This window comes from Catharus ustulatus, chromosome 1, assembly GCF_009819885.2.
Source record: "Catharus ustulatus isolate bCatUst1 chromosome 1, bCatUst1.pri.v2, whole genome shotgun sequence".
NCBI lineage: Eukaryota > Metazoa > Chordata > Aves > Passeriformes > Turdidae > Catharus > Catharus ustulatus.
The window spans coordinates 135299319-135324879 of record NC_046221.1 but is presented as its reverse complement, the minus strand read 5'-3'; positions in this window follow the sequence as shown (position 1 = coordinate 135324879).

Sequence of the window (25561 nt, the reverse complement as noted above, 5' to 3'; positions counted from 1 at the left end):
ATAACAATGGCTGTGCCTAAAATGGGTGATTATTTAAGAAATGAGCTGGAAACAAGATCTGTATCAGTAAAAGCTGATCCTTTTTATCTTATTGAAAACTACAGTAATTTCACGAATACAAGCTGCACCATTTTGACTAAGATTTTGCTCCCAAACCAGAAATGCAGCTTATACTCAGGAGCAGCTAATATGTGAATAATTTTCTGACATTTACAACCTCAGAAGCGCCAGCCAGGGTGCCGAGCCGAGCACCTACCAGTAAAAGCCGGCATTTCATGATTGTTACAAATTGTTACTCTGTTGCTCTGCAGATGGAGTCTGGCTCCCTGCAGGCAGCAAGGGGGGCGGGGAGAGAGGAGGGAGAGCTCTCTTCTTCCCTCCTCTGCCGCAGCCTGGGGGAGAGACGGGGGTGCCCCGTGCCACCATCGCCGCAGCCCGGGGGGAAGGTGGGGGCCCTGTGATGCCATTGCCGCAGCTCAGGGAGGAGGCAGTGGGCTCCGTCTCGGCCCACCTCCACTGCCGCGGGAGCTGGGGGGGTTCCGTCCCTGCCTGCCACCACGGGACAGCGCCGGGCCAGGGCGAGCGAGCCCAGTGGCAGCGACTGGCCCCGAGCGGCACCTCTGAGCGGCAGCGCCGGGCTGGGCCACCTGGCCCCGTCAGCAGCCCCGAGCAGGCCAAGCCTGCACAGCCCGAGCCGAGCCAGTAAATCCCGCCATGCCACGGTTCTGTTACTAATTGGCAACTTTGTTGCACGCGGGTCCTCGCTGCAAACGACAGAGCGGCTTATACTCAGGTACGGCTTATTTATGGACAAAGAATGAAATGTTTACCAACATCCAGAGACGCGGCTTATACTCAGTGCGGCTTGTATTCGTGAAATTACTGTATATTGGTAACTGGTAAGAAGCCGTCTAAACTTTTGAGGAACCCTGCCAAAAAACCATGATAAAGAATTCGTTTTCATCCACTGTTCTCATTGGATAAACCATGACAGAGTAGATAAGGTGCGATCAAGCAACTATTAAATATGCAGAAGGAATTACTGTCTTATACACTCAAAGAAACACCTTAAATCATCAGTGTGCTAAATTTAAATTATTACAAGCATCCATCTTGTGAAAATAAACTTGTGTATGATTGGATGATAATGGGGCAAGAACTCATCAATAAACAGCCTGTGAGAGAAGCTACATCACAGGCTCAGTGAGGAACTGGGAATTATTCAAAGATATTCTGCAGGGGCATAGAAAGAAATAGCTGCCAACCTAGATCAATAAAGAAAATATGGATCTATGGAGGGTGCTTAGAGGCTGTGGTTGTACTCTTTTATGGATATAGGTTACTACTAAAATTATGACAAGAGAGATAATTTCGGAAGATATTTTCTCTAAGCCATGGGAAAAAAATATGTGGCCTTCCTTAGTTCTTATCATAAACTGAGTACCAAGTACAGAAATTTAACCTGACGTGTTTTGCAAATGATTGTATTTATAGGTCAGTGAAAGACTTAAAAAGCTAAGTCCCAAATGCTCAGTGATACGGAGTTAGATGCCTAAGTACACTTGAGGATGTTGATTCTATTGTTCAACTAAGTTGCATAAGCTCATGTAAGCTTAGCTAAAATGCGTATATAACATACATGCTCTCTGCAGTATTTTTAACTGAAAGAACATTTATTCTAAAGAAAGTCCTTCAGAGTGCACATTTCAAGATTAATTTAATCTTTTGACTTCAATCAATAAGGTTGTGGGGATAAAGAAGCAGTCATATTGGTATTCCTTGACTAAGAATTGCAATTTCATTCTTGTAATATTTCTGTGACTGGTTTTTTATCTACTTACCAAAGAAAATAGCAGATCACTTAGGATGAAATTAAAGCTTAGAAGAGGTCAGCCTCCTAGAGAGAATGTCATAAAGCTATGAAATTTAGAAATTGAAGGATTATTAGGGATATGAACAATATTGATTGAGCGGATCGTACTAGTTACTGGGTTGGATTAATTACCACCATCAGATTTTCTTCTGTGAACTGAAGGTATGTCTCAGTGACTTATATACATTTAGGCAGTTTCCATGCACTTCCACTGACGGCTGCCTGTGGTTGGTTGGATGGGAAAGCAATATGCACTGCTCACAGGAACACTTGTGATGTTCTTATGCTTGCCTTGTTGCATCTACACAGGACATACCTCGCATTAACAGGTAGAACTATGTTTTCCATGTTACTGTAATTCCAGTTCCCAATGTTGATGAGTTTTAATGTCACATTGGAAGGCACAAAGAGATGGCAAGCATTTCCAGATTTAGCTTTCCTTTTTGTGAACTGGCATCCCATTGTGTGATAAAAGAAGCTACTAAAAGCAGCCAAAGTAGTTTAAGGAAGCCAGTCTGGTAATGCTTGTTACTGCCCAGTGTATTTTCTCTCAGCTGCTAGCTGAGGTGCTGCTCATTAACACCCAGCAAAGCCCAAGAGACCCCCAGGATGCTGCTGCCTGTTCAGAGGCAGGCAGTCACCTCTGGAGCACCATGCTGCTTCTCCCCAGGGACATCTTTCACTGGGCCAGGTTGCTCTAAGTCCCATCCAACCCGGCCTTGAACATTCCCAGGGATGGGGTATCCACAGCTCCTCTGGGCAATCTCTCCCAGTGCATTCCCACCCTCACAGCAAAGAATGTCTCCATAACATTTATTCTGAACCCACTCTCCTTCAGTTTGAAGCCATTCCCTCTTGTCCTACCATTACATGCCTTTAGTAAAAGTCCCTCTCCAGCCTTTTTGTAGGCCCCCTTTAAGTCTTCTATAAAAGCTCCCTAGAGTCTATTCTTCTCCAGACTGAACAACCCAAAGTCCTTGTTTTTAATAAAGCAACTGGGATAATTCTGGCCCCTGAAGAAGTTCAGTCCTTGACTTAAATGAGTAATTTAAGAATACTTATAATATGATATAAAATGAATTATGCATATTTATTCAAATGTTCAAATCTGACAGCATAGTTCTAGATTCCAATTATCATCCAGATATCCCAGTCCATTAATTCTTAATTTAAATTTCATATTTTTATGTATCATACTCCATATTTCATTGCTTTCATGTTATGGTATTGCAAACTCTGTTTCTGTACTTTGATAATATTTTTAGGCAGCAGTTTCAAAATCACTCAAATCAATTTTATGAAATCACTATTGCAAGATTTTTCAGTGAGTAGAAATACCTGCATAATTTTTTCCAGACTTCAGAAATGTGTATGAGGAGCAAAACAAAAATCTGGGCATGCTCTGGTTGTTGGTGTTATCTGTGCAGTTCCAGATGTTCAGAAAACTTTCTAGCTTCATAAAATCCTGCCCTCAGAAGTGTATTAACTTTAGAGGAAAAGCATGTTAATGTTACTATTTTATCTGTTCTATCAGTGGACTAAAATATTTGTAAACTCTTGCTGTACTGCAGAAAATATTTTCCATGTTGCTATAGACCTTGTCCTGTTTATATCCCACTCAATATTTTAAAAGCAGTGCACAATTAACAGAAAACCTGGAAACTGTTAGCTCCTGGAAAGGACATTCCATTTTTTTTAATCAGTTAGGCATTTAATTAAACAAGTTTGGTACAAGGGGGAGATAAATAAGAAAAAAGGGAAAATGTGCTTCAAAAAAGACTGAGAAAAATTTTAGATAGGGATTTGGGTTTGATTGATGGAACAGCTGCAAAATAGGTCATCACATCAAGGGCAGTTTTCAGCTTTTCATATGAGTGATGAGCACCTGTGTTTCTTAACCAAATGCAGTAATTTCATGACTACAAGGCGCACCCTTTTGACTAAAATTTTCCCCCGGAACCCGGAAGTGCGCCTTATAGTCCGGTGTGCCTTATATGATGGACAAAGTTCAGAAATTTGCCTACCCGGAAGTGAGAGCTGCAAGCCGCGGCGGGAGCTGGCAGGGTCACGGTTGCCAGGTGGAGGTGGGGCATAGCCCGGCCCTGGAGAGGCGGCACAGAGCAGCGGCAGCCATAGCCCGGCCCCACCGGGTACAGGCGGGCCCGGGGGCCAATGGCTGCCGGGTTGAGGCGGAGCCTCATCCAGCAACCGCCCGGGGTGAGTTGGGGGTGGAGCCTCGCTGCAAAAAAAAAATGTGCCTTATTGTCCGGTGCGCCTTATCTGATCTACAAAGTTGCGAATTTTGCCAACTCCCCGGGGGTGCGCCTTATAGTCTGGTGCACCTTATGGTTGTGAAATTACTGTAATCAAAAAAATGGAAAATCCTCTCAGAATAAAAGAAATAGTTTATAGAGTTATTTCTGGGCCACTCCAGGCAACTGAATAATATTGAGCTTAGAAATAATTGCATGATAACAAAAGGTGTCTACGTCTACAGATTTATATATGTTTGCCTTCTGTTTTCGTAGGATCAGACAAAACTGGGGACCCTATAAACTGTATAGAACTAGGTTTTACTAATGATGTAAAATTATTTTTGTGACCTCTTAAAGATTTAAAGAAGAAAAATTGCAAGGCATAAAATATTAGTTTAAATGATTTCATAGGAAAATATAAAAATATGTTAAAATTCAAAGAAAGCTGTAATCTTAGAATGGGGATCATGTTACTTAATTCAAGGGGAGTGCAAAGAGAGCCACCCAGTGCCATTGCACACTCCTTGGCATCCCCAGGACACCTACACAGCTTTGGAAATATTTTTCAGGACTTACAGTAGGGTTCCACACTCCTGAGGGTGTAGTTGGAAGCCAAATGGCATAGCTGATAATGTCAAATGTGCTTGTAGAGAGCCCTGCTGAGATTGCCTTGATGTCCAGGAGTTAGATGTCTCAGTCTGACATTGCCAGTCTTAGGGTCCCTTCAGGGTCAGTATGGAGAAATTGAGATATCCTGAGCTCAGATTTTCTAATCCTAAAGTAGGTCAGTTGTATTCCATCTGAAGCTGCCTGTTTGATGATAAGGACAATCCTAGAGTGACTAACTCAGACACTTAGACGTGTGGAGCTCAGTAAATTTCCTTGCACTGAATCTGTGAGTGATGTGAAGTGTCTCAGATGCCTAAGTGCTACCCTAGAAGGGTCCCTGCCGGCCAACCACAAAAGCACCCTTGGCCCTATGATAACTTTAAATCTTTAATTTAAGTGAAAATTATCCTGGCTCTAAGAGGTTCTTTTAACAAAGAGAAGTATTTTCTAGCCCTAATTCCTCACTCCCAACATAATTTATGCCCCTGCTCAAAAGAGACAGGATCCAGAATGGAAGCTATTGCAATGACTTCTTGAAATGGTGCAAAGTGAATGAGAATTTGATGTTCCAAATAGCCCTGAACTTCAAAATGGGAGTGTTTGTAGCTGCCCTACTGGGGGAAAAGAAATGTTGAGAAAGATGTTAGCAGGGAAGAAGCAAGGCTAGTGAAGAAAGTGTTGAGGCCAATGTGATACAGCTTGTCTCGGCTGGATCTGTATTGCCAGCAAGGCTGGGGTTCCAGAGGCTGCATGGTTCAGCCATGTTTTAATAGCAGTGTGAGCCATGTACAGCGGCCACCTTGGTAGGAATGTTCACTCACTGTAAGGTTAGTAGTGAACTGCAAATATTTCCTCCCATGCAGTTGATGTGCCTCCTTTTGAGCGCTTCCTGAGCCTTTTGAAAGTGAAGGCAGCGTGGAGAAAATGGTGAAAATGGTGAATGAACTGGGGTGGCAGGCTGCATTTGGCTTACTGGCTGTTCTTTGGTCATCTCTGGTCTGATCTACATCTACAAAGCTATCACAGCTGTTGCCTTGCTGAAAATCCTCCAATTCTCTCCCTTTATTTAGGAGAAATTTATAGGGTTTATTACAAATGAATGCTCATTCATTCCACATATGTTGCTTAGGAAGGGAGAATATGGAATTGCACAGGAGCACTTCCTGCTTAATGCCTCAATACAGAAAGAAAGTTAAGTAGAATAAAATTCCAAAGATAAACTTCAGATCAGACAATTTCTAATGTTTTCATTTATTTCTTTATGGTCTTTCTCTCTTCTGCAGAATCTTAGACCTAGCTTCAGCAGAACACACACACTCTCCTTTGGGGGACTAGTTGTGGTTTCATTGCCTGTTTTGCCTTGTTACCTTGACAGTCTCAGCTGTGGGATGCACCTATGAGCTTTCTCTAGGGAATTACGGCCTGGAACCCTTCATTTACTCAAGCCTTGCTATCAAAACAACACGTTACACATTCTTTGCCCCAATGGCACAAAATATTCGCGCTGAAGGATAAAACAAAACTAATCAAAAGGACTGTGAGTCTTGGGCCAGGATTTTAGTTTTAACTTGTCCTGGTAGGGAGAAGGAGATTGTGCAAATCATAGCTGGCTCAGTATACAGGATTGAGTTCCATCCAACAGTCCTCAGCAGACAAGAAGAGCACTTGCAGGTGAATGTTTTTGCTCCCACACACATATCACACCCCTAAGGCACAACACACTGTCACTCTGTGGGAATGCTACATGGCATGTCTGGTTGGCTTGTAGAAGCTGGGAATGGATGAAACATAATTAGAGCAGATGGTGTCTCTGGAAACTGCCAACATGTAAGAAATCTCTAATGACCACACTAAGATTTTTCAAAATTCTCTGGTTTAGTCTGAATTGGGTGGATTTTCATGGGATTAAAAAAGAGCACATTCCTGACACCATGAGGATTCTTGTAAAATCTCAAGTACATCAATGTACAGACAACCTTGATATTTTCAGTAAACAGTCATGAATTTTAAAAACCTAACCTAAGCTTGACATATTTCCTCTAGCTACAGCAGTGATTCCATTGTTTTAATGGAAACCTTTCCAGCAAAATCAAGACTGAGGAAGGACATCGTACAAAACTTTTGAGTCAGAACAGTTAAAATGTGACAGGCTTACAGGTGATAAAATAAAATATTCAACTATGGGAATCATTATCAGCAGCATTTGTAAAAGTATTTCATAGCTGTTTTAAAAAGGTATAGTGATATATTTTTTTAATTAGGAGAAGGAATATATTTCAGCATCTGGGAAAACATTTAAGACATTAGAAAACAACTGTTGAATTTTTGTGCAGATTAGCAAAGTATGGATGGGTTTATTACTGTTGAATTCCTTTATTCAACCAATTATACCCATTAGGAGTAAGACCTGAAATGCCCAGTAGCCACTTCTCATTCAAACTTCCAATATTCTTGCATACAAAAGTTTATGAGGTTAAATAATTATTTAAATATATTATTATAAAAGTCACTTTCATCTCATCCGCAGGGTTTTTGATTGTTCTCTGCATAGGCTGTTATAAGGTTAACCTTGGGTAAACCTCTGGGATTCAAAACAAATTATATTCAAAAATTCTCAGGAATAATTTTTGTAGATCTCAAATCAAGAAAATAAATTAATTATTTGATTTAATCAGGAAGCAATATGTCTACCTACACCACCTGGAGAGCATGAAATGTCTTTGTCTCTTATCTCTTCAAGGTTTTCCTTTCATTGGCTGCTGATTACATGACCTCTGGCAATAAAGTATTTAGTAGTATTATTTCCATCTGTCCACCTGGATCAGATTTGTAGTGACATGTTGGAGTTTGGAGGTTTTCTGGCCACAATTTAAATAATGACCTAATTTTTCATACAGTGCACAGTGAATTTTTAACTATTTGGAAAACTCAAATATCATTTAAATAATTGATCTTACTTTATTGCTTCTACTAAAAGTCAATGTAAGGTCAACATAAACAATTTTATAGCATTTTTACTTTCTTATCAAAAGGGCTGTAGAGTACAGAATAAGGATTATTTTATATCTTTTTTTTTCCTGTAAATTTGTTTTGTCGAAAGGAAACAAAGCTCCTAAGTAATTCTGGAACTACAAAATCAGAGCTGCAATGAGCCTCAAAAGATGATATTTCCCACCTTTTTTCCCATTTATCTCTGAATTATTAGCAGGGAACACTTTATTAAAAATACTCGTGATGGAGATTTCACAGGCTCTGCAAGCATAACTCCTGCATTTCACCATTTCAAAAACGAGAAAGTTTTTCCATGTGATTTGTCGAAATATTTTGATATCAATTGATAAACTCGGTCAGCCTTTTTTTTGTTAGGGTGGGCACTTTTTTTGTAGTATTTTCATTAATATCCTATATAGAACACACTATTCATAGTAGTAAAAAGAGGTTTCAGGGAACCTTTTGCTTAATTTCTTCTTCTAGGAAAATGAACTTTGCTTAGCAGACTTGAAATTTATAACTTTTCATCTATGAAACCATTTGCATTGTGTTACTATGATAAGAATTGAAGGAAATAATGCCCATGTCTGTCAGACAGCCACACACAGGTCAAGTAAAAATTCTGAGATTTTGTGATCCAGGGCATGTATTAACTTTGTCCTGATCATGTCCTGCAACTGTCTGGTGTCCTGCAAAAAGCACTCTTATCTCACTCAAGGTAAGGTCCCAGAGAATGTGTAGCTAATCTGATCATATCACAAAACATAATTGTTCTAAGTACTGAGGTGAGAAATTTTACTTTTAACCCTGTATTTACAACTGGGGTTTTTTTGTTTGGTTGTTTTTTTCTCTACCTATTAATATAATATATGGCATTGTCATATATTGTCAAGGCATTGTCTCTATACACACACTTGCCATTTGCAGTATTTTTGCCACTAAACACCTGCTCAATTTTCATGACAGTGAGGTTACTCACATCCTTGCAGAACCTTTTCTGGACCAACCATTTTCTCACTGACAATCTGCGTGTGTTTGTCATGGTTTGACCCCAGCCAGAACTAAGAGCAGTATGTGGTCATAGAGCAAAGCTCTTATATTCCAAGTGGGATGTCCTTTAATCTGATTTCTGACATGTACCTGAAACATTCCAAGTAGGCCTGCTTTATTTCCTTAAACCTAAGAAGTTCCTAAGAAGAAAACCTATTGTTCTCTCCTGAAATAATATGTTTTATATTCAGATGGAGAGGGATAGGATACACAACATTATTTTCGACCTTCCTTCTTCAAATACTTAGTTGCTTTGCACCTTGACCCTTTCTGAGAAAAGGAGTTCTGACATAAAACCAGAGTATTAGCTTTTGAGGATAATCACAGTGTTTCTATCAATGCCTATTTCTACCAATGCACGTTTTGTGCAGTTCTTAAGGGAAGAATTTCAGGAACAATATGAAGGGTTTTTTTCCCCTCAAAGACTGGTGTTATTATTAAAAAACAGAGAAGTTGCCACACAAGGCCACATAATTGCTGTAAGGTGCAAATATTCTGATGTTAGTCATAGATGCTTCAGAGGAAGACATACAAGTTTTGTCATAAACAGCAGCAGTAAATCCTGCTTTTTCCTGATCTAGAAGAATTGGAAGTTTGTTTTAAGAGCTGCATTATGAAGGCTAATATTTCTTGCAGAAGTGCATTGGTATGAGCTATTAAATGGTATGAGCTGTTATGAACTGTCTGTTAGCAATATAAAATGTTCAAGCTTCTTCCAAATTCAATTAAATTCCTGTGTTGAGCAACTTCCTTCAAGTACTGTTTTCATGGATTTTGTTTTTACTGTGAGTAAAAGTATTTTCTCATGCCAGTTTTGATTATACCACCAGTTTTGATCATGCCACAGTGGAAAGTGATTTCCAAATAGAAGAAAAAAATGCAGCTCTAAAAAGCTCATATCCTCTGTTAATAAAAGAGATGATAAACAAGACACTGCAAATTTCTGCTGTCTGAACAAAGTGAATCACTTTGAAAAGGTTGCAGTTATGTAGAGGACTGGAGGACAGGAACAGGCCAATGTATTGACTCAGAAAATGCAAAATTAACCATTATATGGGAAAACAGTGGAAATATGAAAGGTGAACTGCTGTTTGATGTGAAAATGCAGAAGTTAAAGCTTGCTTTCTTGTTCTTGAAACAATTAAAAGGTGTCCTTGAGTGTGTGGCCAGGAGAAGTGAGAAGAGAATTACTATGGCTGACCAGCATGCCTGTTTTATATTTTCCCAGAATTTGTTATTACATTCTTAAAACTGTGGTTGACAGGAGGTAATTTGAAAACAGGATTTAATTTTATATTAGAGGTTTGGAAACCAGAGCATGATTATCGGTAACCTACAGACAGTGGAGCTCCTGCAGATTGACAGTAATGCAGCTAAGTATCAGAATCTAGCCTGGTTCACCTGGTTCTCTGTATGAGCAACGTTGCTTAAAAAATGTTACACAGTGATGGTTTGTAAGGAAGGTAATAGTTGGCTTTTTTCTCCTTGATGCTTGAAAAAGAAAAAAAGAATTTTGAGTTAAGAGACAAAAGCAAAAGGAAAAAATGCAAACCACCACTATAAGTACCTTTAAGAATATATGTTGTGTTCTTCTTGCATCTGTGAAACCAGAAATAATTATTTCAAGTGAAGTGTGGGAGTATCATGAATTATCCCACATTTCACAACAGTTACTTATGCTTTCTCTCAATAACAGTTAACAAGGTTTATGTCAATGAGGCTTTTCACGTGAAATCAGGTTTGGAGTATCACATAAAGCTTGAAGAATGTGTTTTAAGAGATTGCATTTCAGGTAATTAATGTAATATTAAATATTTTTTCACCAACTTTTACATTACAGATTATGCATGTGAGTGAAGTCAATGGGACTTGACATGCCAAAGAGATCCATGACCACAAACCTTAGGGAAAGATCAAGTGAAAATAACAGTAACCAGGAATATGATATGCGTTTTTGTATTTTCTGAGCTTTCTTTAACAAGTGGCCATTATACAAACAGTTGGATTGCACACCTCATGAGACCCTTTCTAACTTGAATGACCTAAGAAATGATGAGTCCACCATATTAAAAAATTTTACTTTTCACATGTGCTGCTTTACATCAGACAGAAATGTTGTCTTATATTACTCTGAAATGTAATTTTTCAATAAGTTTCACATGGAAAATTGTTAACTCATGTCCACTGCTTATTTTTTTAACCACTTGCCAATACATGTAGTCACATACAAAATGTTGTGGATTATGACCAAGACCAGCTGGATGATACATTCCTCCCATATAACACCATTACATATTCAACTAATATGCTTAGAATGCAATCTACTTATGTCATTACATCTTTTAATTAATCTTTCTATTTATAGAGAGATCACAGATAATGAATGAATGTTTCAGTCTCCATGAATGGCTCTCTGGGATGATGTAACCCAGTGATAAATGAAAACACAAACAGCCAGACACTGTGCTGACCTTTATTCAGCTTTTCTTGCATGTTGGCTAGTTCTGTAAAATTTCCAGGGAATACTACTTCTATCAGGTACTACTTCTATGAAAGAACTTGGTGAGTACCACTTGCCACTCAAACACAGCACCTTGGAAAGTATTCTGGATAATGTATTGTAATACATTTTAAACTCAAAATCCAAAACAATTCACAGGAAATTTGATTTCCATTTCTTAACGTCTTAAAATTCCACAACTCTAAAAAATCCAAGAGAGCACTGATCTCTGAAATCTACAAGTATAATTTCACATTTTCTGCATTATTTAAACTTATTTATCTGTTATGCCAAAAAAAAAATGCTAGTTCTGACTTCCATACTCACAAGGGATACTGAAAATGTAGCTAATTTTCCTTTTGTGGCATCTGTACCTGCAGCCATTGACCCTAACTGGAGCTGCAATTTGTTTCTCAAAGTGAAGACTTTAGCTTTTTTTATTTGATGCCTTTTTTTAAGTCTTTGCAGTGGCATATATATGAGCACTGCTTTTTGCCCCTGGGGAACTATCCTAATTGATGCTGACTGAAATTTTAATCTTTCAAAAGCTACGGGAGTTCAGAGCTATTTTAGCAGAGTAAACAAGTGCTAAAGGAATTATTGAGAAATTAAAACAACCACAGTAATAGATAATTTTAGTTTCTTAATTGCATAAATTAATTCTCGCTCAATTATTTCTTACACTCTTTTTACAACTCTTCATAATAATATCTGAAAAGGAACTCCAAAATTAAGAAATAAGAAACATAATGAAATTCATAAAATGCTGTGGTTCACCCCCACAGCAGGTCTTTTTTTGTGTGAGGAATCCTTATGGAATTAAATAATTTCTATGTGAAAGATGTTCCAACCTCATATTTGCTAAAATGTTTTTTTGATTATTTAATTTCTTTTTATGTAGTGTAGAAAAAATGCCGAAGTAGATATGTTTTCTTATAAGAGTTTCTCTTCAGAGCTACTGGACGTATTCTGGGAGGTGGATATAAATCTGTACAAAGGGACTGAAAAGGAAATAAATAAGCTTTATTGATTTGTCCTGTTGCTCTGAGAAGTGAAACTGGGGACCTCAAAAGTTTCCAGTCCTTCTCACATACAATAAGTCAATCTCTGGCCTCCAGAGAAAAAGCCAGAGATTTTATTCTAGGGATTCTTGTGCGTGAATAGAAGCCAGTTTTGAAGAAGAACACAAACAATATCTTGGGCTGAGTAAAGCAGAAACAAATCTCTATCAAGGAGTTGGCTTCATTGCTTTTCAGTACTTTAAAGTCTGTTTTCATACTATTCAGTATTCAAGAACAAGTTCTCAATTTTTTTAGGTATTTTCTATCACAATTCAGGTCACATTATGGATGATGATTGGCACTAGTAAGACACATTTTAACTAGTACAGTGAGTCAGGCAACTACCACTAATTCTGTGTTCAAGTGACACCTACTATGTCAGTAATATCTGTTTAGCTATATTTTTAACACAGTGTCAGTGCTTAAAGGCAAAAATTCTTGAAGTAACCGTTGCCTTTTATTTGCTTTAAAAAAACCCCTGTCAAACCACAAAGACCCCACATGCAAAGAAAACAGGGGAAGAAACAAGGAAATCTTGTAGGAAGAAAAACCTGAAATAGAATTAAGTCACAAAAAGAAACAAGAGAGCATTGAGTAACTCTTTCCTGGATAGTCCCCATGGAAAGCACCAATAAATCCTGAATTCTGTTCTGCATTTTTTGACACAGCTTTGTTGGAAAGCTGGTGACTCTGCTATATTCAGACTGTGGAATACTTTCTGTCTGAGTGCTAAAGGTGCTTTCCAGGATGGTGAAATTGCATCTTAAAATTCCTTTGGGGACATGAAAGAAATTAGTCAGGCTTACACTTTTTTGGGAAGCTTGCTACAGACAGCAGACTATTATATAGTGGAGAATCATGAATACATCACTATTTAAAAAGAAAAATTATTCAATATACACCTATATATTAATAATATATTATCTGGGGCTATATTTAATGCAATCAAAACCAACAGAGTTCAGTTTGGCTCTTTAAAAGGATGGCCTAACCCTCTCTTGAGGGGATTCACAGCTGTGATGATTAAAGGGACAGAAGTGCTTATGCCTTGAACTGCAGTACTTGTCTGTAGCAACATCATCTGGTGCTATGTGATCATTTTGAATTAGGGTTCTTCTGGTTCAGGGTACTGGATGTTTGGGCTCTTATGCTGAGCTAACTTTCTCCTAATATATCATGTTCTGTGGGAAAATCTGCAAGGTAAGCTTCTTTATTTGGATGTTTTCCACACGTTAGACACTGCAACACCTGACCTAGAAAGCTCTTTGTTCTTTAGTGGATCTAAGGGAACTTGGAAGATTATCCACAGGGATATGGAACAGGAGGGGAACGGGAACAAAATTAATTATAATTGTGCTCAGTTCCTGTGGAGAAGTGCAACAAGTGGAGTATTGAACTGGAATGTACAGAACAGCCTCATCTGTCTCTATAACTGGTATCTAATTGTTTGAGGCTGAACTTACATAAAATTAAATCCTATGATCTTCTCCTATTTTGCTATGCACTTTTATTCCTGTTCAAAAACTGAAGCAACCAGGAGCTGCCCTGGGCAGAGAACCAATCAGCATCTGCAACAATCTTGCTGAGAAAGGACATAGTTCTGTAGCTATGACTCTAATTTTATCTCATATCCAGCTGGGAAAGGATGAGGGACTCACCTGAATCCTTCTCAAAGAGAAGTATCTTTATGAGAAGAGAGAAAACAAAATGAAAGAGAAAGCCAACAGCTATGCATTTGCAAGGTTGGACATAGCTTTTGGTTTCTCTACTGTTTTAGAACTGAGAATCCTTTACCTCATCTGACATCCCTCTGGAAGGAACTCTACATGCAGAAATACCATTTTTTCAGATGCCGAGGTGAGGACATAATTCCTTTTTTTTTGGTCTGGGACAGTTTGCCTGCTTACCAAATGGATGATGCTGTGGTGAAGTGGATGTGTGGCTTTGTTCATCTGCTTCCCAGGAAGCCCCAAAGCAAAGCAGCTATTTTCAGCACTCTGCCATTTGTGTATCATTTTGCTTCACAGTGAGAAGAGAGCTATTGCTGAACAAAACACTTCTGGCTGCCTAATCGAGTGACTGATTTGCTGTCTGTCATTACTCACTTTGGGACAGGGTAATGGGGGTGCTGTTCTCTTTGGCAAGATAAATGACTCTGAAGGATGAGCTAATATCTCTACTGCAAAATTGATATTTTTCTTGTTCCATAACTGTCCAAAAGTAGGCACTGTCACACTGCTGGGAAGGCTTCTAGCCCCACCTATTGTCAGTCTTGCTGGACATGCTGTCTAAGATTCAAATCAGACAAGACTTAGTCAAACTTTCCCTTGGGCTGAAGTTTCTTGCTGTGTAACTCCTCAAGTTGATTATATTTTCTTTTAAATTTCAGTCAAAATATTTTAAATCTGTAGTGATTTAGAATATTAAAAAAAAAGGGGAGGGAATCACAAGTGAAAAAATAAAGGTGTTCTATCTTCTTTCTTCATTCTATCTTCTGTAGAACCCGGGAATAAGATTTGGGAGAGCAGTACCTGCTTTGGAGATCGTTCAGCCAGTACTGCAGCTGAGCTGAAGCTACAAAGAGAAACATAGGAACCTATGATGTAAAAAAAAAGTTATTTTTCTTACTTGTAGTAGCAGGTTGGAGATTCATTAGACTGGTTACCCTGGGTCAACTGATAATTCTCTGATTTCTGTGGCTGTATCAAGTCTGGCTGGGATGGAGTTAATTTTCCCCACAGCAGCCCTCAGTGCTGTGCCTTGGTGGCTGGAAGGGTGATAACACACCAGTGTTTTGGCTATTGCTGAGCAGTGCTGGCACAGCAGCAGTGCTGTCTCCCCAACATTCCACTCCCAAGCAGCAGGCTGAAGGGAGCAAGGTCTTGTGAGGGGACACAGATGGGAGAGGTGGCCCCAAGTGACCACAGGGACAAAATATTTGTCTGCCCACACTACAGGTGCTGAAGTCCTGCTTCCTAGGAAGTGGCTGGACACAGTTTGCTGATGAGAAGTAGAGAATAAAACTTCGTAATTTTCCTCTGCTTGCACAGCATTTCAGTTTTGCTCACCTGCTTCCATCTTATTCTCCTCCCTCCCCTGTCCAACTGAGGAGGGGGAATGATGGAGTGACGTGGTGAGATCTGGCATCTTTGTTACTAGTGGGATACCAAAACTGGGCTAACAACTCTGTCATCTGTCATAGGGGATGGATAACTAGACTCTGTCCTATCTTGAAAATCCCTCTGTTTCTGGAAGAGAGAAGAGGAGGGAGAATATAGGAGAGGAGAATATGTTTATATTATATTCTCTTACATAAGCACAAGCACAGTGGGGCAAATTTTAATCCTGGTATTTCTGCAGCTTTTAATAACTGATTTGCAAAGTTAATAATGTGCTTTTTGGATGGGTTTTTTTTTTTTTGATTTTTGTGCTGACAAACCCAGAATACCACAGGAGCTAAGTGTGTGCAAGGGCAGCAGCAATAGACCACACATTTTAACAAAATACAGCAGTTACTGATGAAAAGGTGAGGAAATGCCTGTATAATGGAAAGAAAAGTCAAGTGTTCAGCTTTAGGGCATGATAGGTTTTCTGTCAAGGATAAATAAAAGAAAATTGTTTACTTCCTATATTGTTTCTTTAGAAGTTAATTTCCTTTCAGTTGTGGATTAATTAAAAAAAAGTACCATGAAAATGATGAAGAAAGAAGCTTCAACAGATAGCAATCACTGCTTAATACAGATGCACTACAATAAACTGGCTTCAGGCAGCCACAAAGTAAATTTTGAAGGTTTGAACAGGGAGGTAAATCATTGTTCTGGGCTCCTATTCAGCTCTGAAGGACTTCTTCACTGAAAGCAAACCTGCTCTCCAGGGGATACTGTGGCTTACTTACAGCTCCCACTACTCCATAATCTTCCATAACAAACCTCTCACCAGGAGCTTTGAACTGTCTACCTCCTTGGAGATGATTTAGCTATCTCTGAAAGACCACATGTCCTTTATGAAATCAGCTGCACTTCCTACTCCAGACCTGGATGAAAGTACAAACCTTCACCAACTGACAGAGAATTTTCCTTTATTCCTAAAGGCAAAATGACACATTGCTTCAGAGAGGACACTACTGATAAGCACAGGACTAAAATGTTTGTGCATGGAGCATCAGATAAATTACCATGAAGCCAAGTGTTACCTTCCTCTTCACCACAAAACAACATTCATCCTATCACCTGAAGTTAAAAAGCAAAACAACTGTCTATTGTCTCTACTTCTTTGCTTTCATGTTTTCTTCTTTTACACCCCTCTAAATGTCTGATTTAAATCTCTAAAACCTGAACACTTTTGAATTCTTTGGTCCTAATTTTGGATACAATGAATCTTTCTTACCTGTGACATTCAAATGTTTGCTAGGCACATAACAAATGTATATTTCCTCTATTTGGGAAAAATTCAGCATGGAAAACCAAGCACAGAGCTTATGGTGTGAGAATTTGTTCATATCTACAAGGTGCAGGGGAGTAATGTGGTTTCCTACTCTAGTGTAAGATTCATCATGTCTGCACTTCACTGCTTCTAGAATGGCTGTTATTCATGAAATGAAGACAATACAATTGTTCTTGAAGTTACAACATTTTAATTGACGTTGTATCTTTGTAAGTGCTGAAATAGGTTTAACAAAAGTGTTCTTAAAAGAATAACCAGGGAGAAAATCTTTTGATGCAGTGTAATATTTGGTGTTGATTTTTCCTATTTTCAAATTATCTTTCTTCAGCAAGTTTTAATTTCATATAATTCGAGTTAGTCAAAATCAGAATGAAACAAGTAATTTCTGGTGAAATGGAATATTTTCATTCACCCAATATATTGTTTCCTGATCGTTATTTTGTGTACAAGGCACATTTTGTTTGTGAATTTATTTATTACTTTCATTCTCTTTAAGACCACAAAGTATTTTCTCAGTCTAGGACACAAAATGAAAAAACTTGCATTAGCATGACAGGAACTATGCTTTTAATTTTGCAGGTTGTGCTCGAACCATAATCTGTTCCAAAAGGACACAAAAGGAGAGATGCCTGGGGACTATCTGACTGCCCAGGAGGTGATGGGGGTAAGGTTAGTTGTGTTGGCTGGGACTAGGGCAGCAGCTGTGGCACGGGCAGAGGAGGTGGCTGTCAGGCCTGTAATTTGTGGGATGTGCCACTGAGCCTGGTGTGGCCTAGTGGTGCCTTCAGGGAGCTCTGTGCACAGGTGAGAGATGCAGCTCAGATGTGCCCACAGGGAGCTCTGTGCACAAGTGACATGCAGCCCAGATGTGTGGAGCTCTGTGCACAGGTGAGATGCAGCCCAGATGTGCCCACAGGGAGCTCTGTGCACAGGTGAGATGCAGCCCAGATGTGCCCACAGGGAGCTCTGTGCACAGGTGAGATGCAGCCCAGATGTGCCCACAGGGAGCTCTGTGCACAGGTGAGATGCAGCCCAGATGTGCCCACAGGGAGCTCTGTGCACAGGTGAGATGCAGGTCCTCCTGCAGCACACCTCTGGTGCTCCTGTGTGGAGTACAGGAATCACAAATTGGCATCCTTGGCACAAATTGCTATGATCTTTCCACTTACTGACCAGTTCCTTCACCCCATCTTACTACAGCTAATTCTCATGACAGAACATCTGTCCTTTGTGGTCTGACAGGCATGTCTCAGCTGGCAGGCCCCTGATGAGCTGGGTGTGAGGCACAGGAGAATCCCAGAGCAGTCAAGAAGCTGAAACAAAGCCCCAAGGCAGCAAGGAGCAAGAGTGAAATCTACCAGCTCTTAATGTCATCACCCATGTCTTGGCCTCATCCTGCCTCTCCACAAACACCAAAGCCTGGCAGAAGGGTGTAAAGCATCATGATGTCAGGACACTGGCCTCCTCAGCTGTGGTTTTGTGGTGCACACTGCATCACAAGGCTACCCTGGGGAATGAAGCAGGCTTGCAGAACTTCCCCACTAATCCCAGTGTCTGTGTCAGACTCCCTGAGCCCGCAGTTCTACATTGTCACTTCATTATTTATAGTTTTCTGTGCTACAGGCTTGTTCCCTAATTCTGTTTTCCTTCTCATACTGCCACTACGGAATTCCATAGGATTTTTCATGCTACACAAACTCATTTTTTTTTCACTTTGTAACTACCCTGTAACTCCTCTTTTTGCCTGATTAGTTTCTGAACTGGCAGAGTCTCTCACCCTGAAGGTGTAAGAGCGTTTGAACAGTCAGTGAACCAATCTAAAGTACTGCTTATACAAAACAGTGCTTGTAACTCAGCACTTCGTGGATCACCTGCTGAGCCCCCGTGTTGGCCATACACAAGGAAGGATGTCATTGCCTCCCTCCTCCCCTCCCTGCTGTGGAGGGCACTGGGGCACAGGGGCCAGCTGATGTGCTCCATGTCACCTGAAAAGCCACGTCCACCTCTGTGAATGGGAGTAAGGTGTTCCAGCACAGAGCAGTGCTACCCTGACACACACCACAGCAAGGAGTTGGGCTTGAGAACCTGAGGGGAAGGAGAGGTTGCTTGAAAATGAAGAGTGGATCTGGGTTTTGATTTGGGGTTTGGTGCTACTGACCAAAGTGATGAGAAGTTGTGCTTATACTGTGCATATACAAAGACATTGTTAAGTATCTTTACTTTAGAGGAGACATGGAGCTGTTTAACCTGGAAATGAGCAGCTCTGGGGGCACCTTTCTGTCGCCTTTCAGTACATAAAGGGGACTTAAAAGAAACATGAAGAGAGAGTTTTTACCATGTCTTGTAGTGACAGGACAAGGGGCAATGAAAGATGGTAGGTTTAGAAAGGAAATAAATAAGAAGTTCTTTACTAGAAGAATGATGGGGCACTGGCACAGGTTGAAACTGTGGATGTCCCAACCCTAGAAGTGTTCAAGGTTGAATGAGGCTTTGAGCAACCTGGTGCAGTGGAAGATGTCCTTGATAAGGAATTTGGAACTAGGTCTTTAAAACATCTTTCAACTCAAACCATTCTAAGATTCTATGATACTAAGAAACAACTTTGTTAAGCTTTGTAGCATGTTCAGGAAACGTATTATTATTGTTTTGAATTCTTCATGACATTTCAACAATTCAGGGAGAGGTATACCCAGGCTTTCTGACTTACAGATCTACTCTAATTTGATAATATAAATAATGATAATAAAATACTAATAAAAATCTCATTTTCCTTTTAGGGCCCAATGTCTTCAGCTGGCAAGTCTGAAGACTTATTTTACATGAGGTTTAATCCAATCAGAGCTTTGCATATAAAGGGTGAAGTGTGAGGAAAAGGAAGTTAGAAGATGTATGTGGATGTATTGGAAGACAAAAATTACTAAAAGATAAAACCTATTAAAAACAATCAGAGAAGTCATAGTTACCTCTCACTTATACAGCCATGGGTTTAGGATTGTGTTTTTAGAATTTATGATTTAATTTATGAGACTAACAGAGACTGTTTTGGAATTAAAGGAGCAATGAGCCTTGGTACGCTGTTAGATTTCCACTGGGGAATCTAACTTCTGCTGTTGATTGCCCCAGATACTCAGCCTTTTTTTCAAGCTAGATATTATACAGCAGCATTTGCAGTCTGCATGTCAGACAAAAATCCCCAAAGATCACTGAAACTTTTCTTCAGAACACAGGCACAGTTAGGCCTGGGACATGTGCTGTCTTCAGGGAGTTTCCTGCCTCTCAACACAGATCTGTTCAACTGCTAGTGACTCTGTGAAATCAATTGTATAATTATTTGCATAAAACAGTTTTCAAATAAGCTATTCCAGGACACTTGGCCACATTAAATAGTATAACTACACATGAGGAAGCTCTGCTGAAAGAGAGTCTTGTGAACCAGGTATTGATTTCACCAGTGAACTGTTTGCAGTCCAAAAAATTATCAATACATAAAAAGGTTAAAACCACAGGGTAGAGTTTTGGTGTCTGTCTGTCTTTCCATCTACAAGATGGCAAGCTGCAACACTGAAGCCCAGAGTTATGAAGTAAAGACATGGTTTGTGGTCAATAAGTTCCAGCAACATGCGTTTCAGATCACCACTAATTTCTACCAGTCTTGCTTTCTCAAGTCTGTGTAGTTCACTCTTCCGTCTGTCAGCATAATCATGGAACCATAAAATGGTTTGAGTTGGATCATCCTGTTCCTACCCCCCTGCCATGGGGGGATACCTTGCACTATCTGGCTGCTCAGAGCCCCGTCCAACCTGGGACACCTGCAGCTTCTCTGGGCAACCTGTTCCAGTGCCTCACCCCCTCACAGCGAAATATTTCTTCTAATGTTTAAGCTAAACCTACTGCCTTTCAGTTTGAAGCCATTTCACAATACACAATATCACAATTCACCACTGCTTAAAATGTATTCTTGCATCTCATTATGTCTTTACTTTCATTCCTCTCACTTCCCTATTGATTATTATTATTATCTTTCCATTTATGCAAAGGCATACTGTGTTCAGAGCTCCAGCCCTCTCTCACACTTTGTTATTCAAGACAGTTTATGACATAACTTTTTTGAGTGTTCTCATAGTCTTGCTGTTGTGATGTTGCCTGTAATGTTTCTGGGTTTTTTTGGTTTTACTTTTTTTGTTGTTGTTATTTTGTTTTTGTTTTTGGGTTTTTTTGGTGGTTTTTAATAACTGGAATTATTTATTATTATTTGTTTCAAAAATACTTTTCTGTGAATCACTCCTAGTATCTAACATACTGAAACATGCATCCCAGATGAGGAAGGTAGATTGCAATCTTGCCTTCAAACCAAGAATTTGGGCAGTCTGGCTTCAGGTATCAAACCCGGGCAGTAGTATTTAGATCCTCACCCCTTTTGTAAGGCAGAAAACCTTCCATGGCATCTTCTAAACCCTCAGGGTTCATGAGGAAATTTTATAAGTTTGAACACTTAAGTTGCATTTCAGTAATACCCTACGGCTCCTGTGTACTTCCAGAGGGAGTGTTTATAGTCTATAGGGGAATTTTTTGGTGATTGAGAAAGAGCAGAGCAGACTCTACTTCTGCTCATGACTCTGCCCCACCCTGTTCATTTGACCTCCTAGTCCTTGAACGTCCTGTGAGTGTGATAGTGATCTAGAAATGTGCTGTAAAAATAAATTCAGTAGCCTATGTGACTGATCACATTTTAGAGTGGAAGAAGTTGTAAATCAGATGTGCTATGGATTGTTGAAGAAGCAAATATAGTAACATGAAGAATTTTTGCAGTGGCCACTTAAGATACCTAATAGGTTTCACTAAAATCTATTCCCTGACATGTTTGTTATGACTGTATATTACCAAAAAAATCACAATTAAGGTGGGACTGTCTTTTCAGTGGGACAGTGTTATAATGACCAGTAGAAGAGCCACTGTCATCTAACTGCAAATATATTCCTTAAGCACAGCATTTATGGAATGGAAGCAGTGTCAAATGAAAAGGAAAGTTAGCAAACTTCGTACAGTTTTTCACTAAATAATTAATAAAATTATCAGTAGATTATAAATATGTAGATTAGATTGAGAAAAAAGTCAAAACAATCCAAAAAAGCAAAAGTAAACAAAATACCAAGGAAAAGTAAAAGATTTTGAGTTTCAGCTTGTCTTTAAAAAATAAATAAATTTTATTTTTTAGTTTTCTTTCTCTTACTGGAATGAAATTCAATTTTTTTCTCTAACTAAGAGAAGTCTGTTGAGAGTAGAACTTAATTGGTGAATATGTCCTAAAAGGTACTTTGGGGAAGGATGTTTTTGGAAGGATTTAATGAGGATACCTAACTGGAGGTTATTGGTCTCACCTCTCCTGAAACCATGTAGCCTGAGCTTTTTTCCCAGGTGTAATGTCACAATTATGATGGAAACATAAAACTCTGTTAAGAGTATGTTATCATCTTTGGGATTGCATAGCATTTCCGGAAATTTTAATGCATTTTCAAAGCTTTGTAAGAGTCCTGGCAGTTCTTCAATAAAATACTACTAAAGGCAGAAGCACAATCCTGTCCCAACAGAGGAGGGACAAAAAATGTACCAGGAGATCAAGTTAGTTAAACTATTAACTCTTCATTGACATCTCAACCAAGAAGAGAGACTGGAGAGTCGAAACTAGATCAGAGCACTAAGGATGGACATAAAAAGACATACTGAGCAAGTAAAAACAACATCAGAAGGACAAAGTATGAACAGTGCCATGAAGAAGCATCAGGCATGACTTGGAATTCTCAGAATTTTCAATCACTGTATTAAAAGAAAGAGGAAGACAGATCAAAGCCCATGTTCTTCTGCTAGCTAAGCGATACGAGAAGTGAATAACAAAGAATGTCAAGAAAGCAAATTGTATATACGGTTTTGAGACTGTCTTCACCAAAATGGTCAGCTGTGACCTAATACAGCTATGGACAAACAAAAGGGGTAAGATCTCTGAGTACAATATGGAAATTACAAACTAGAGAGCAGACAATACAAAAATTACAAATTAGAGAGCAAGCTAGCTAAATTAGATGTTTTTAATTCACCTGATCTGACAAACTTTATCTTAAAATAATGCATGAGGACCTAAAGGAAGGAAGTCTCTTGGAACTGGTAACAACTTTGTGACCCATTCTTTGTGAGAATGGATTATATCTTTAGTAAAGAGAAAAAAAAAGGGATACTAGACATAATACAGTAATTATTCTAGTGTCAGTTTTACTTCAATCACTGGGGGGAAAAAAAAGAAAAAAGAGAACAGAAAATGAGATTATTAGAAGCTGTGGAAAAGTAACTAGAGATGGGCAGCAGTAGACTTGCATTTCCTGAGAGCAAATCATGTCAGACCAGTGTAATTTTCTTCTGCAGTAGCAGCTGAACAACAAAAGTAAAATCAAATATTTAGGCTTCTCTATGACGACCGCCTGAGAAAGTTAATGATATCTATTTCCTATTACAGAAACTGTCAGGCCTAACAGATTGCTGGTTTGTTTATACTTCATTTATGCAGTTCTTTGAAAGACAGCTGTTTGTCCATTTGATTTTCTTGGACTTTTAATGTTGCCTACAGAGTAAAAAATGCACTATCAGTATGAACAAATAAATGTAGTGATCCAAAAACTTTGAAAATATTTAAATCCACATTTCAAAACTGCTACAGACAGAGGGACTGAGGCTAGCATTAGAGGATGTGCAACAGGTGAAGAAGCTCAGGACTGGGCTTCAGAAATACTGGACATGCCACAAAAATCACATTATATAAAATAATATACAAAAATTTGTTTCTATGAAGCAAAGGAAGAAGTTAATTGCCTTAAAACAAAAACTAAAAATTTCTTTCTGAAGAAACAAAAACTCCTCTGTATCCCGCTTGTCTGGATGCAAGACGAACATTTTTGCCCTCTATGGCCATTTCTTTTTTTAAGCCTTATTGCTTGAGGTTTCCATGGCTACCAACCATGAACTGAACTCACTGTTTAATACAGTTTATTTCCAGTCAGAATTGTGCTCTAGCAGTTAGTCTTGAGCAACTAAAGGAGACAGGATATAAGGTGGACTTGACAAAGGCCTCTAAACCTATGGGTGGTAAATGTTCTGGGGTTTATGGGCTGTTTGTTTTTTACTTACAAGGTGCATTAGCATCATTACAGATATAGCCCAATAAGTCTGATTATGAATGAAGTCAATTCTTGGTGTTAAATTTGCTGCTTGTGAAGACAAAGGGCAGAGAGGCAACCCCTATCCTTGAAATACTCACCCCTCCAGTTCGAAAAAATTGTCTTTCCTATTGTCTTAACTTGTGTTTCCTATTTTGTTTGAGTGGAAGCCCTTCATCTGTTTTGGCATACGAATAAAGTATTTTCTGCTTCCTCAAGCATTAAGTCTAGCCTCTACACACCAGTTACAAACTGCCAAATGAATGGTACCAGGCCAATAGGAAATCTAGCAAAAAAGGAAATGAACACACTGACAAACAAGTAGTTTTTGTGTTACAAGGAGGCAGACTTTATTTTTAATTGTGATTATGTCCCATTGCACGGGTCCAAATTATATAATTATTCCAAATATATTTGCAGTGATATAGGTAAGCTAGGTTCAAATGGGGAAGAAATTACTGCTCAGTGCTGCCCTATGACATTAACATTTAGTGCTGCTGATGACTTTATAGGTTAATTCCTACCTTCCTGTTTGCCAGGCAAAAGGCTTCATAGCAGATCACCCTGTGTTCTGTTCCAACCATTGCCAGGCTAAAATAGGTCTGCTCTGGGACACCAGTGAGTCAGCAGTGTTCTTTCTGGGTCGGAGATGAGTCAAGGCCTCACCATAATCTGTTAATACAGTGGGAGATGCTGTCCTCCGAGTGTGATAAAATGCATAGCAGAATTTTCTCTTTAAAAAAGCAGCATGCTACCTGCCTGGCCACCTACTTGTGGGTGACACATTCTCCTGCTCAGCTGATCGTGTTCAGAAGCTATGTTCTGTAGTGACTATAGCATCACTTAACTGTTTCCTGAAGTCACTTTCCTAGCACAAAGTTTTTATGATTCAATAGAGGAGAAAGGGTTCTCTTCAGAGAGCTTGCTTCTCTTCAGAGACCTACTGCGTAGCTTGAGGAGATAAAGATTGTAAAAAACATGCAGATTCTAAGCTGCGAATCAGTTTATATTTTATATTTTCTCATAGTTTTATTGGTTTTTTTCCAGTGCTCACATTTCAGTGCTTATTGGTTTTTTCCAGTGCTTACATTTCTGTCTGGTAGATTTTTTTGCAGTTGGTTGTAGAGGTTTTGTTCTTCAGTATAGATCATGTCAAAAGAAAAGCTAATTCATACAATTATCTGGACTGAGACTGTTCCCACTTAAATACCTGTGAGTAATCTGACTGAGAGGAACTGATTAAAAAAAGGCAGTCAGAGCCCTGCTGTACAAATGAGATGTACTCTAGATTTCCAAGCCCCAGCGAGCCAAATTTCAATACCACTTACCCTCTGTATGTCTGTGTGTCCACACTTACTGCATGTTTGGTTCCCAGAGTAAGTACAGGAGCCTCATGATTTCAGTACCTTAAAATTCAGACTACATCTATACCCCACTCTCCTGCTTTGGAGGACAGGTGTCTGATAAGAAAGGCAGGAACCTCTCTTTAGAATGGAGATTGTAAATCCCCTCTCTCCAAATTTTTATAATTTTAAAATCAAGGGGCTCTCAGGCAAAGATATAGGAAATGGGAATAA